The 11776-nt window shown below is 36.9% G+C and overlaps 1 non-coding gene across 1 annotated transcript; it reads right to left on the bottom strand.

Annotated features, from left to right (window-relative positions):
• Positions 1-481: 481 nt before the first annotated feature.
• On the bottom strand, positions 482-588 carry LOC131247658 (small nucleolar RNA R71). The gene has a single exon (XR_009171933.1). It is a non-coding gene; the product is annotated as a small nucleolar RNA R71 (small nucleolar RNA).
• Between the last annotated feature and the right edge of the window lie 11188 nt (positions 589-11776).

The following is an 11776-nucleotide window of genomic DNA, read 5'->3' as shown; positions in this document are numbered from 1 at the left end:
TATCCATCACAGGATTAGACATCCATTGAGATCCTTTGAGTCAATAGAAGTTATGGCCACAAATCCACCTTAACCTCAAGTTGAGGAAGCTCGGGATGAGAATGAGGTGCGTCATGCACCCCCACCTTGTACTCTAAGAGATTATTTACAACCGATGGGGGTGATCACATCATCTTGCATGATTTTTCTAGAGAATGTAGGACATATGAATATCAAGCTGCGAGTGATCCAACTCCTTCCAAAATTCCTTGGACTTGAATCTAAAAATCCATATCTACACTTGAAAGAGTTTGATGAGATAATAGCCACTCTATACTTTCCTAATGTGTCTGAGGACACGGTCAGGCAGAAACTCTTTCCCTTCTCCTTAAAAGAAAAGGCTAAGCCGTGGTTACACTCCTTACGTTCATGATCGACTTGTAGATGGAACGACATGACAAGGGAGTTCCCTAAGAAAATTTTCCCATATCATAAAACAAACACCCTCAGAAAGTCAATCAGGAACTTTGCCCAAAAGGAAGATGAAACATTCTTCCAATGTTGGGAGTGGTTTAAGGATCTTGTCAGTTCATGCCCACAACACAGTTTTGAAATGTGGCACATCACAAATTTCTTCTATGATAGATTGACATCTTCCATACGCCAATTAGTCGAGACGATGTGCAATAGGGAATTCATGAAGAAAGATGTCAATGATGTGTGGGATTATTTAGACAGACTTGCTAAAAATGTACAATCATGGGACATCTCTACAAAACCCAACACTTCTAAACCTACTCAATCAAAGGAAAGGGGAGGAATATATGCTTTAAAAGAAGAAGATGACTTGAGTGCAAGGGTGGCCAATCTCACAAAAAGAGTCAAGGCCATGAAAGTTTAGAAGGATAAGGTTGAGGAAGTAGTTTGCGGTATTTACGCTTGCAACATACGTACAACTAAAAATTATCAATAATACCTGCTTTCTAAGAAATTCTGAATGAGCAGTCAAATGCCGTGAACAATTACCAAAGACCTTTTAGTGGACCCACCTCAAATACATACAACTCCAGCTGGAGGAATGGACAAACTGGTACTCCTCAAGGATTCCCTAACCAATTCCTGAATCAAGGGAACCTTTAAGAGGATCCGGTCTTAAAACACCTCTAAAATTGAGAGCTTTTTAATTAGAGTATATTGTAAGCCATTCAAGGCCTTTCAAAGGCTATACAAGGGTGTGAGACAAAATTTTTTTAATTGGGGAGAAAGGGATCTTTCCAGCCTAACCTCTCCCCAACCCTAAATCGTAATACAAAATTAGTGACCGAAGCTCTTCAAATCAATATGTGGAACAATCTAAGTCTATCACCACTCTTAGGAGTGGTAAAATGATTGACAAATCTATTCCGGTAAAGGCTGAAAATTCTAAGGACCTGGAAGAAGACACGGATGGTAAACTTAGCATTGCCCCACATAGGTTAGAATTGGAACCTCAAGGTAGGTTAATTGCTCCATTCCCTCAGCGAGTGATTTCACCAAAACCTCTATTAAACTCTCAGGATATTCTAGAGGTGCTTAAACAAGTGAAGGTCAACATCCCTTTACTGTATGCTGTTAAAAAAATCCCTTCATACACCAAATTTTTGAAAGATCTATGCACTAATGACAGACTATTCAATGGAGAATTTTTTTGATAGAAAAAGTGAGCACCATCCTTAAGTAAGATGTGCCACAAAAGTACAAAGACCCCGGTAGCCCAACCATCACTTTGTAATTGGAAACTACCAAATCGAGCACACATTTCATGACTTGGGGGTGAGTGTTAACCTGATTCCTTACACGGTTTACGAACAACTGGGCCTAGGTGAATTAAAACCCACCCGGACCACATTACAACTTGCCGATCGATCAGTTCGTGTACCAAGAGGGATCATTGAGGATGTGTTGGTCCAAGTTGACAAATTCTACTATCCAGTAGATTTTATTATCCTAGATACTCAACCCACCATGGACATGAGCACTCAGATTACTGTCATTCTTAGCCGCCCATTCCTTGTTACATCAAATGTAATCATTAATTGCAGGAATGGAGTTATGAGTTTATCTTTCAAAAATATAACATTGGAGAATATCTTTTTTAATATGAACAAATAGGCAGATGATGATGATGAGGCCCACAACATTAACATGATTGACTTGTTCATGGAAGATAGAGCGCTCCTAACTCTATACTTTGACCCTCTTGAGAGGTGTATGACCCACTCCCCTGATTTAGATGGTAACACGATTAGGGAGATGGATGACATGCTTGAAACTGCGCCGATACTTGAAGTTAATTGGTGGAGGCCACAATTTAAAGATTTACCCTAAACTGATGTAATGCCTCTACTGTCTAGCTTCAAGATATCGAAGCTTGACCTAAAACCTTTGCCCGTTGATCTTGAACAGGTTTATTTAGGTCAAGAAAAGACATACCTGGTGGTGATTTTATCCTACTTTGAGAAAAAAATAGGAGAGTATGTTCATTTCTACTCTAAAAAAAGATAAAGGAGTTATTGGGCATATCATCAAAGATCTCGATGCGGTGAACTCCTTTCAACTGAATGTTTTGACTCTCTGGAAGATTTCTTGGCACACTTTGAAGATTTTAATGATCTCATGATACAAAATATGGTGAATGCCTTGTGAAACAATACCTCGGTAGTTGATACTAATCACGAAAACCCTTACTTTGAAGAACCTCCTTCCACAGATCCTGAATGTTTACCATGAAAGGAGGAGGAGCTGAAAATTGAACCTAAGTCTGAAACTTCAGAATGTGTTGATGCTACATCACCCACTGAGAATTTTTTTGAATTTCACTTACTTGTAGTCTTTGATTCACCATATTGCTTTAACTTTGAAAATTTGCCTGTCATAGGTGAATCATATATACTTTGGATACCTCAGGCAATTCATCGATAATTTTTTGTTGAGGTCCATAAATTTCTCTGAAAAATCATGCTCTAGGGCATCCAAGTTTATTGTAAAAAAGGGCTTTTGGATGATCTTGTTGAGAAACCTATTGAGGAATTTATCAAGATACTGGCCGGAAGAGGAACCTTGCGGCATTACTGAGTAGCTTTCTCTTGCTTCCCTAGTTTAGGATTATTGCTTTCATATACTTTAGGATCAGGATAGTTTGCTTTTCGCTATTTAGGATAGTTTGCTTTTCATTGTTTAGGATAGTTTACTTTCTGTTGGTTTAAATTCTTGTATTAACCTATCTTTACATTGAGATCTTTGTGAAAAAGACTCAAAATTCCTTCTTCAGGTACTACCTTTCCCTCACTTCTCCTTTATTTTTGTTACCTCATTTGCATTGAATGCTTATCTCTTTTCCATTGAGGACAATGTAGATTTTAGGTTGGGGGTGTGGATTAGGCAGGCTAATTAGTTGTTTTCTTAGTCTTTGGGCGAAATTGTGAAAAATTGAGAAAATTTTATGAAAATTTTAAAAATTTAAGTGATCTCAAAGTTAATCCATGAATTAGAATTGCAAGATACCTAATGGTGATACCTTATGTCCCTTAGATTTTAGTCACTTGGGAGATCTCAAAATTAAGTTAAGTCATTGATTCTCAATTTGAAGTTTTAAACATTGATTGAGTCATGATTTCACATGTCACATCCAGCTTACACATTAAAGTGTCAGTTTGATATTGAGTTATTAACTTGATGATTATTAAGCATGGAAGGAACCAACCTGGAGAATTTGTCCATCATGTTCAATGGGAAGAATTGGAAAGAAAGAAAAAGAAAATACCCGGCTAAAAAAATAGTTGTCGTCGAAAAGGGCTCCCTACTAAAGATCTTTAAAAAGGTTGACATATCATGAAAGCCATCGATGGAAAAAATCAAAATCTGGAGGAATAAAAAAGGGAACTAAAAGATGAACTGTAAGACAAGTTTCGGTTTAGGTTTTAGTTGTCCTAAATGCTCTTTTAATTATCAATGTTATCAGGAAAGTGACGAATTGAACCTTTAATTTTGATAAGTCTAGACTTCATTATACACCCATGGAACTCAAAATTTGGAATTGTTCTAATTAGAGGATTAATGCTTTGAACTTGATTATGAAACTTACTGAGTGCTAGAGTTTAGGAGAAGGTAATGCAAAACATTGATGTATTTTACAATTCTATTATCTGAATTATTTTTTTAAAAAAATCACTTGAGCTTATAGAAATCATCCTGTGGTTCTCGAAATATTTTTCGCATGCTTTGCTTGGGACTAGCAAAATACTAGTTGAGAATTATGTTGAGGGTCAAATATTGCATATTATTCTCCATTTATATCTTGGTTTTATGAACATGATAATGCTTAATGTTCTATTTTACTCATGTTTGTGTTGTAAGGTGAATTTAAGAGCTTGGATTGAAAAGGGTACTAAAAACATGTATTTTATGCTCAAGAATCACCAAGGCAAGGGATGGATCTTAAGAGACCAAGATTAAATAATTCACATGCCAAAGATTCAAGAAAAGCAAGTGAGGAATGAAGAGAATTAAAGATTTGAAGTGAAGAAAAGGAATCCTGAAATCGTCATGAAAAAGCATATTCTAAAACTTTGGGTCATTTTGTGAAATTGTACAAAGTGAAGTCTATTTTGAAAAACTACGTAGAGTGAAGTCAATTTTAGCAAATTGCATAAATTTAAGGTGGTTTCTAGAGTTTTCCAACTAGGTATGAAAGTTGAACTTTCACAACTATAAATAGGACTCCCTAGGATGTTCTTAGACATCTTTTAAGGTTTAAGGAGTGGAGTAAAAGGGTGGAGAAGTCATTGCCAAGTGTTTTTCTTCTTTTTCTTTAGTTGTTTTCGTACTTTCTTGTAGGGTTTTAGATCTAATAATGTATATGGTTGGCTAAACTTCTTAGCTAGGGCTAAAAGGTGAAGCTTGTAGCATGATGGGACGTTTCTATTGCTTTGATTCATATTTATGTTGAACTTCATGGATTCTAATTTGATATTTAAGGAATACTTTCAATTTTTAATGGTTTATTGTGACTCAAATTACAGCAGATCTGCAATATCTTTGAGTATTTTCTTTCCTAATTTAAAAATTTGAAATTAGTAAGTCCCGTTGTTCACCATCGTCCACTGGGCAAGGTAGGGTGATGGAATCCTTCTCAATCTTCACAACTTTCTTGCTTTGAGATTATGGGATTGGTAAATCCTATTGTTTATCATTGTCTCATGGGCATGTTTTGGTGATGGAATCCTTGCCAATTATCATAGTTCTTCTTCATTGAGAATTAGGTCAATGAAAGTTCAGATTTAGTTTTATTGATGTATTTTCCAATTAGATAGGATAAGACTCCAATTCTAATTGTGTTATGTGAATTAAGGAAGAGGGCTCCCTGATCACTACAAGTAGATCCTTAGCACCCTAGTTCCTACCTTTAAATTCTTAGTTTTAATTACTTTATTCACAATTACTCTCTCAAATACTTCAAAATTAGTTTCACATCTTCTTCTAGTTCTACTTATAGTTAATTTAAAAAATGCACAAGATCAGTCCTTGTGGTTTCAACCCCGTTCTTGTCGAGATTATTACTACATCGCGATCCTATAATTGGGGTTGTGAACACATCTGACTATGCTATTGGGGTGGTGTTCGGCTAAAGAAAAGAAAAGAAGCCCTACGTTATTCACTATGCAAGTAGAACTCTAAATTCTGCCCAAGTGAACTACTCTAGTACGGAGAATGAACTATTAGTTGTAGTGTTCTCTTTGAACAAATTTACGTCTTACCTGATCGGATCTAAGATCATCATCTGCACGGACCATGCGACGCTAAATTATCTTTTTTCTAAGATAGATGCCAAGTCCCGCCTAACAAGATGGGTCATTTTACTCAAAGAATTTGATATTGAAATACAAGACAAAAAAGGAGTAGAAAACGTAGTGGTCGACCACCTTTCTCGACTTGAACTCCCTGATTCCCTTGAGCCGACATTGATAAAAGATATGTTCCTTGATGAGCAATTATTTAAACTGTCTCAACTACCTTAGTTTGCTGACATTGCAAATTATCTTGCTATAGGTTTCATGCCAACATATTGGATTATGTAAGATAAGAAAAAAATTCTTCGCCAAGGTATATAAGTATTTCTATGATAATCCTTATTTGTTTAAATATTGTCCAGACAAAATTCTAAGGAGATGTGTGCTAGACAATGAACATCAGAGTGTCATCTCCTTTTGTCATTCTTAGGCCTGTGGTGGTCACTTTTCTGCTAAAAATACCACAACTAAAATTCTGCAGTGCGTGTCATGCACCAAATTTGAGGATAGACAACTTCTGTGATGCCCTGTATCTGACACTTGACTTCCATACACCAAATCCCGAGTTCGGTGCACCATAAGAAAGATTTTTGACAGAATTTATATATAATAATAATAATAATAATAATAATAATAATAATAATAATAATAATACCTGAGCATGAAGATGCATGATCAAAATACCAAGCAACACTCCATTAAAAATCCTGATGGTTACAAGTACAATGCTTTCCAAAAGGTACACGATGTCAACATTGCCAAATTGAAAAATAGATACAATGCATCGAGAAAGCTAAGTCTTCTAAGCTACTCCTGTCCTAAAAAAAATGAAAAATAGGAAGCTTTGGCAAAAAGCCTAGTGAGTACACATGTGTGTGCAGTGTGGCCTACATGCAAGCAAGATAAATATGCCACGAAGAAATCATGTGTGGTGAAAGGCATGTGGTACCTAAGGTATGATGCCAAGGCTAATGTAATGCATATGCATTATAATAATACTCTGAGTCAATGCTACCAGCATCACCAAGTCATATTTTTATTTCTCCTATAGCACAACCATAACCGCATTATATGCATTCGTAATCACATCATCATCATTATATTGTCATGCCATATCATAACTGTATATCTTGGAAAAACACTAAAATTGTAGTAATGACCGCTCTAGTAGAAGTAAGAATATGTTAAAGTGTCTTAGAGGGGGGTGAATATAACTTTATAAAATTTTATGACAGTTTAAAATCCTATTATCCCTATCATGAATTAATATGCAAGTATCAGGATTTCTTCAATATAGCTCTAATGGCTTCTAAGCTAAATAGAGGATCCAATCATAAGACTATTAAAAAATAAATATGATGAGGAACATAGTTTATGATGGATGTGACTGTGTGTGAGGTGTGACTGTAATTAGTTCTAGGTAATCATGTAAGCATGCATTATGAGAACATTCAGAGAGATTACATAAGTATTAAAAGTAAATAGCAATCCCAAACACAATCGTTTTTATAGTGGTTCGACTATATGTCTACTCCACTTTTGGCGGACACACTCAACCCTTGAGTGTACCAGATCTCACTAACGGAGGTTTCAAATCAGGTTCACCTCAAACCTGTACAACCTACACATGACTGACTATAAGACCTACTCAAGGTACCTAACATGTTTCCACGAGACATAAGTTTATGCCCCACACAGGAGCAAGGGTCAACACATAACACCCAGATTTTAGGCCATATAGGCTAAGGATCCACACAAAGAACCTAGAGTTTATGCCCTATACAAGAGCAAGAGTCAACACACAACACCCAGGATTTTAGACCACACAGGTCAAGGACCTACACTAAGGACCTAAGTTTATGCTGACTAAGAACAAGGGTCAACATACAACACTCACACATACTCTCCCTTTAGAGGCCTCTTATGAGGACTTGAAAGGGATGAGAATCACCTGTGACCCAATCCTATACAAAGGAATGATCAACAGGGTCTCTAGACTCTAATGACTTACAGATAAGTAGATGAGCCCCATTAAGCATGTTGACGAAGATCTCCTCCTTTGACGATGAAGAATCTTCAGCTCCCTTGATCCATAACACTGATGATGCTCCAATGTATGGCAACGGGTTGGATTAAGGTTATATTGGAATCCTACTCTATTAAATGTTGCAAAATAGTTTTCACACTTGGTGTTTTGTTCTATGGGGTTCACTTGTCTTGCTGACTCAACTTTCACACTAATTGACAAATCGAGGCACTTTCAATCTCCTCCTTTGTCAATTACGTGACAAAACACTTGAAATCCTAGAACAACATCTAGACCAACACTCCAAATTATGTGTACATGAACTTTACACAATTTTACAAATATGCTATTGAGTTCACACACAAGATTGTGTCGAGTTCATACACAAGATTGTGTCATTTAGCAGTAGTTGCTCCCCCTATCTTCGTGCAACTGCTCCCCCTAACACATGTACCATTATACATACATAGATACATATAATTTTATCCATGGTGGGATTTGTTCTCCCCCTTTTTGTCAGTCATTGGCAAAGGTCAGTATAGCACTATTAGTTGACTGAAGTTGAAGCATAAAGACATGGGAGAACTAATAGAGACCCAGATATTTTAATTCATTAGATAACAACATCTCTAAAATGCATAATCAGTAAGAGAGATTTATAACAGATAATGACACTTCTATACTCATGGAAACCATCCATGCATACCAGGTTAAAAAGAGCTGTGATTTTTCAAAAAAATATAGTATAGCTTCAAACGACAGAAATTACAATCCAATTCTCAATATTTAAGGGATATTCAGTAATCACAATGTATACCAAGTGCATTCATCATTCCACAGATATGCAATATAAAGTCAGATAAGATGATTCATGAATATCCTGAGCAGATAAAGATGACAGAGAAAAAGGCATCAAAGATAAATATATATCATCATGCAAGCCAGATTAAGTATCCAAAATAGAACACACTACCCAAGTTTGGTAGTATCCAACCATTCAAAATAAAATATCCAAAATACGCTGCCCAGAACTTAGCAGTATTTCATCATCCATCCCAAACCAACACAACCAAGTATCTAGCCCAACCATGGGCCTACCAAAATACAAGTATTTTCCTCATGTAGAGGATATCCATAAACCACAAAAAAAAATTGTTAAACTTTTCATGTTAGCTAGCCATCACATACACTCACAAGATCATAGGGCAGTCAAAAAGATACCCACGCCCGTATGTGCAGATGAGTAATCGGTGTATGTGGTGGCAGGAGACCTATCGACTCTATGGTGCTGGTGCCGATGGCGCTGTGTCATCTCGACGGCATGTCATTAGATCAACGAGCTGTTGTACTGTGTGCTACAGTATGTCAATTTCTCCTCGATCCTAGTTAGGAGCCTCTCGCAGTTGTGAAGACGCTCTTCGATAACAGCTTAACCTCTCAGAGGGAGTGCCCAATTTTGGTCTGATTGTCCCTTTGGTGATTGACTAAGACTGGACTGTTGAGAGGTGTGTGATTCGAGCCTAATGGAGTCAGATGCTGACTGTTTTCAGCATCATGAATTGGCATAGAAGAACTAATTGATTGAGAGGAGGTGGTTAGAAGTAAGAGCTGAATAGTATCATCATTGAAACACACCTCCTATTGTATTGCATCAAATGTGGATGGAAGTCCCAAAAATTTTGCAAGCTTACAAATGAAGGATGGAAAAGGTAGTGTGGCAAGGCCTTCGCCTTTGACAATGCGAATCAATCGTCCTAAAATGAGAGTAGGCAGGCACACAGGAATCTCTAGATAGACGTCATACTAGATGTTGAGCATGAAAGGAGAGAGATGTTTTCCAGAGATATCACATAGATACACATTGGTGCCAAAAATGTCGTGCATGATCCTATAGGTAGTCTCAAGATGATTAACACAGAGGAGGTTTCCCCTGGTTCTAGGAATAGTGAGACCATTACATATGGCACACGTTATCTCTCACCACACCCCTAACACATTCAGATTACATTCCGTGATGGGTACACGTGTGACTTCCACATCCAATAGGAGTCCGAGTAGCACAGGATGGATAATTCTATTCTGATTTCCAACTCTAAGACTGATGCTTGGTGGATCTTCACAAATGGAATGGCAACATTGAAAGAACTGGTGGATAAGTTCATATTGGTTGGTTTCTCCTACTTTTAGTATTTTCTCCCATTTGATGACTTCCAGCATTAGGTCTATGCCATATGGTTCAATACAGTTGGTAAGGACAACATGCTTAGAAATAACAGCCTTTTCCCACTCAAGACATTTGGGAGGAGGCCCATGAGCCATCATTTTGCCCTTCCTGAATTTTTTGTCTTTCGAAGGTTCATCAAGGACTTCCTTACCTTTACCTTTCCCCATCCTTTTTCTTTTTAGATGGATTTTCCTCCTTTTTGAGATGGACGTGCTTAAGATGGGGGAAAGAGGATGAAAAAAAACTCGACAAAAGCTTTTGATTTGGATTTTTTGTACGTCGGCCGGGTTTTTATATAGAGTTCCTTGATGATATCGAATCTGAGCCGATGTTATCGATAAAGAACTCATAATGGCATTGAATTCTAATCCTACAGCCGTTGGGAGTAACAAAAGGTCTTTTTCAACATTTTAGCTTCTCGATGATTTCGATGCAATCCAGCATTTCTCGATAACATTGATTCTACATTGATCTCATCGACTGCCTTAGGTCAATGTTATTAAAGAGGTCTTCGATAACACTTCATAACGTGTGACGCTTCAAGTTTTGAACGGTCGTCAGTGATATCGATATCTAATTGATATAATCGAGGATTAGTCCGATTCATCGATTAACTTATCGAAGAGTAAGAGTATGACATTGATTTGAGCATTTCGATGGTCTTTCATATATGCATATCACAGTATATTGTCATATCAGCTTGTATACACATCAAAATTTATACAAAAAAGTTGTAACCTTCAAAACTATAAACATCAGTAATGCTTATACACAAAAAGAAGTGCTTGAGGTGTAGAAACCTCAGATATATCATGAAAGTCATCAAAAATGCATCAATTCAACTACCCATCCTGGTCTAGATGTTATGACCTGGACATGTTTTCTATGCTCAATTGTTACCGGGTACATGGATCGTCCTTCCCATTGCCTTTGATGACATAACAGTGGTCACTTGTGCGACGACCTTTCATCACTAGCTTACCTGATAGGTCAAGGATCTCGCATTCTTGCTTGTTGAATGTAACCACATGCTCATTGTCACATATTTGAGAAATACTTAGAAGATTATGTGTCAATCCTTTTATGCAAAAGGCATTTTTATTTTTGAGCATATCCATTCCTTTGATAGTTCCATGCCCTACTACCGTAGCAGTGCTTCCATCCCCATAAGTGACTGTCCCATCATTAAGATTTGAATAATTTAAGAGAAGAGATTCATCACCCGTAACATGTCTAGAGCATCTGCTATCCAGGTAACATTTAGCATTATTACCTATTATATGGTTCAAGTGAGTAACTAAGAAATTTTTCTTTTCTTTCACTACCCATTTTGTGACAGAATTTCTTACTATGGTAGTTTTTTCTTTATTAAGAATTTTTATAGGCATGTTGGGCAACTGGATCATATTTCCTTGTTTTATTAATTCATTTGTTTTCTTATTCACTGTAGCTACTTGATTCAACAGATCCTCCATTCTCTTGATCCTTCTGGGTGGAGACGGATGTGCATTACCTCTAGCCATATTCTTAGGTGGACTCATGACGTTTTGTATTGTTCTTCTGGTTGGTTTATATTTACCAGTATAATTTAGACCAAAATTGAGTTGAGTCCTCCTAGGAGACATGCATTCAAATTTATAATGGCCTGAATCTCCACATGAATGACAAATAGTAGTCTTTGTTTTATTCCCTGATGCAGTTGATTTCTCAAAAGTTGGT

Source organism: Magnolia sinica, chromosome 5, assembly GCF_029962835.1.
Source record: "Magnolia sinica isolate HGM2019 chromosome 5, MsV1, whole genome shotgun sequence".
In the NCBI taxonomy this organism is placed as follows: Eukaryota; Viridiplantae; Streptophyta; class Magnoliopsida; order Magnoliales; family Magnoliaceae; genus Magnolia; species Magnolia sinica.
Note: the sequence above shows the minus strand (reverse complement) of the source record. Positions and strands in the feature narration are given on the sequence as shown.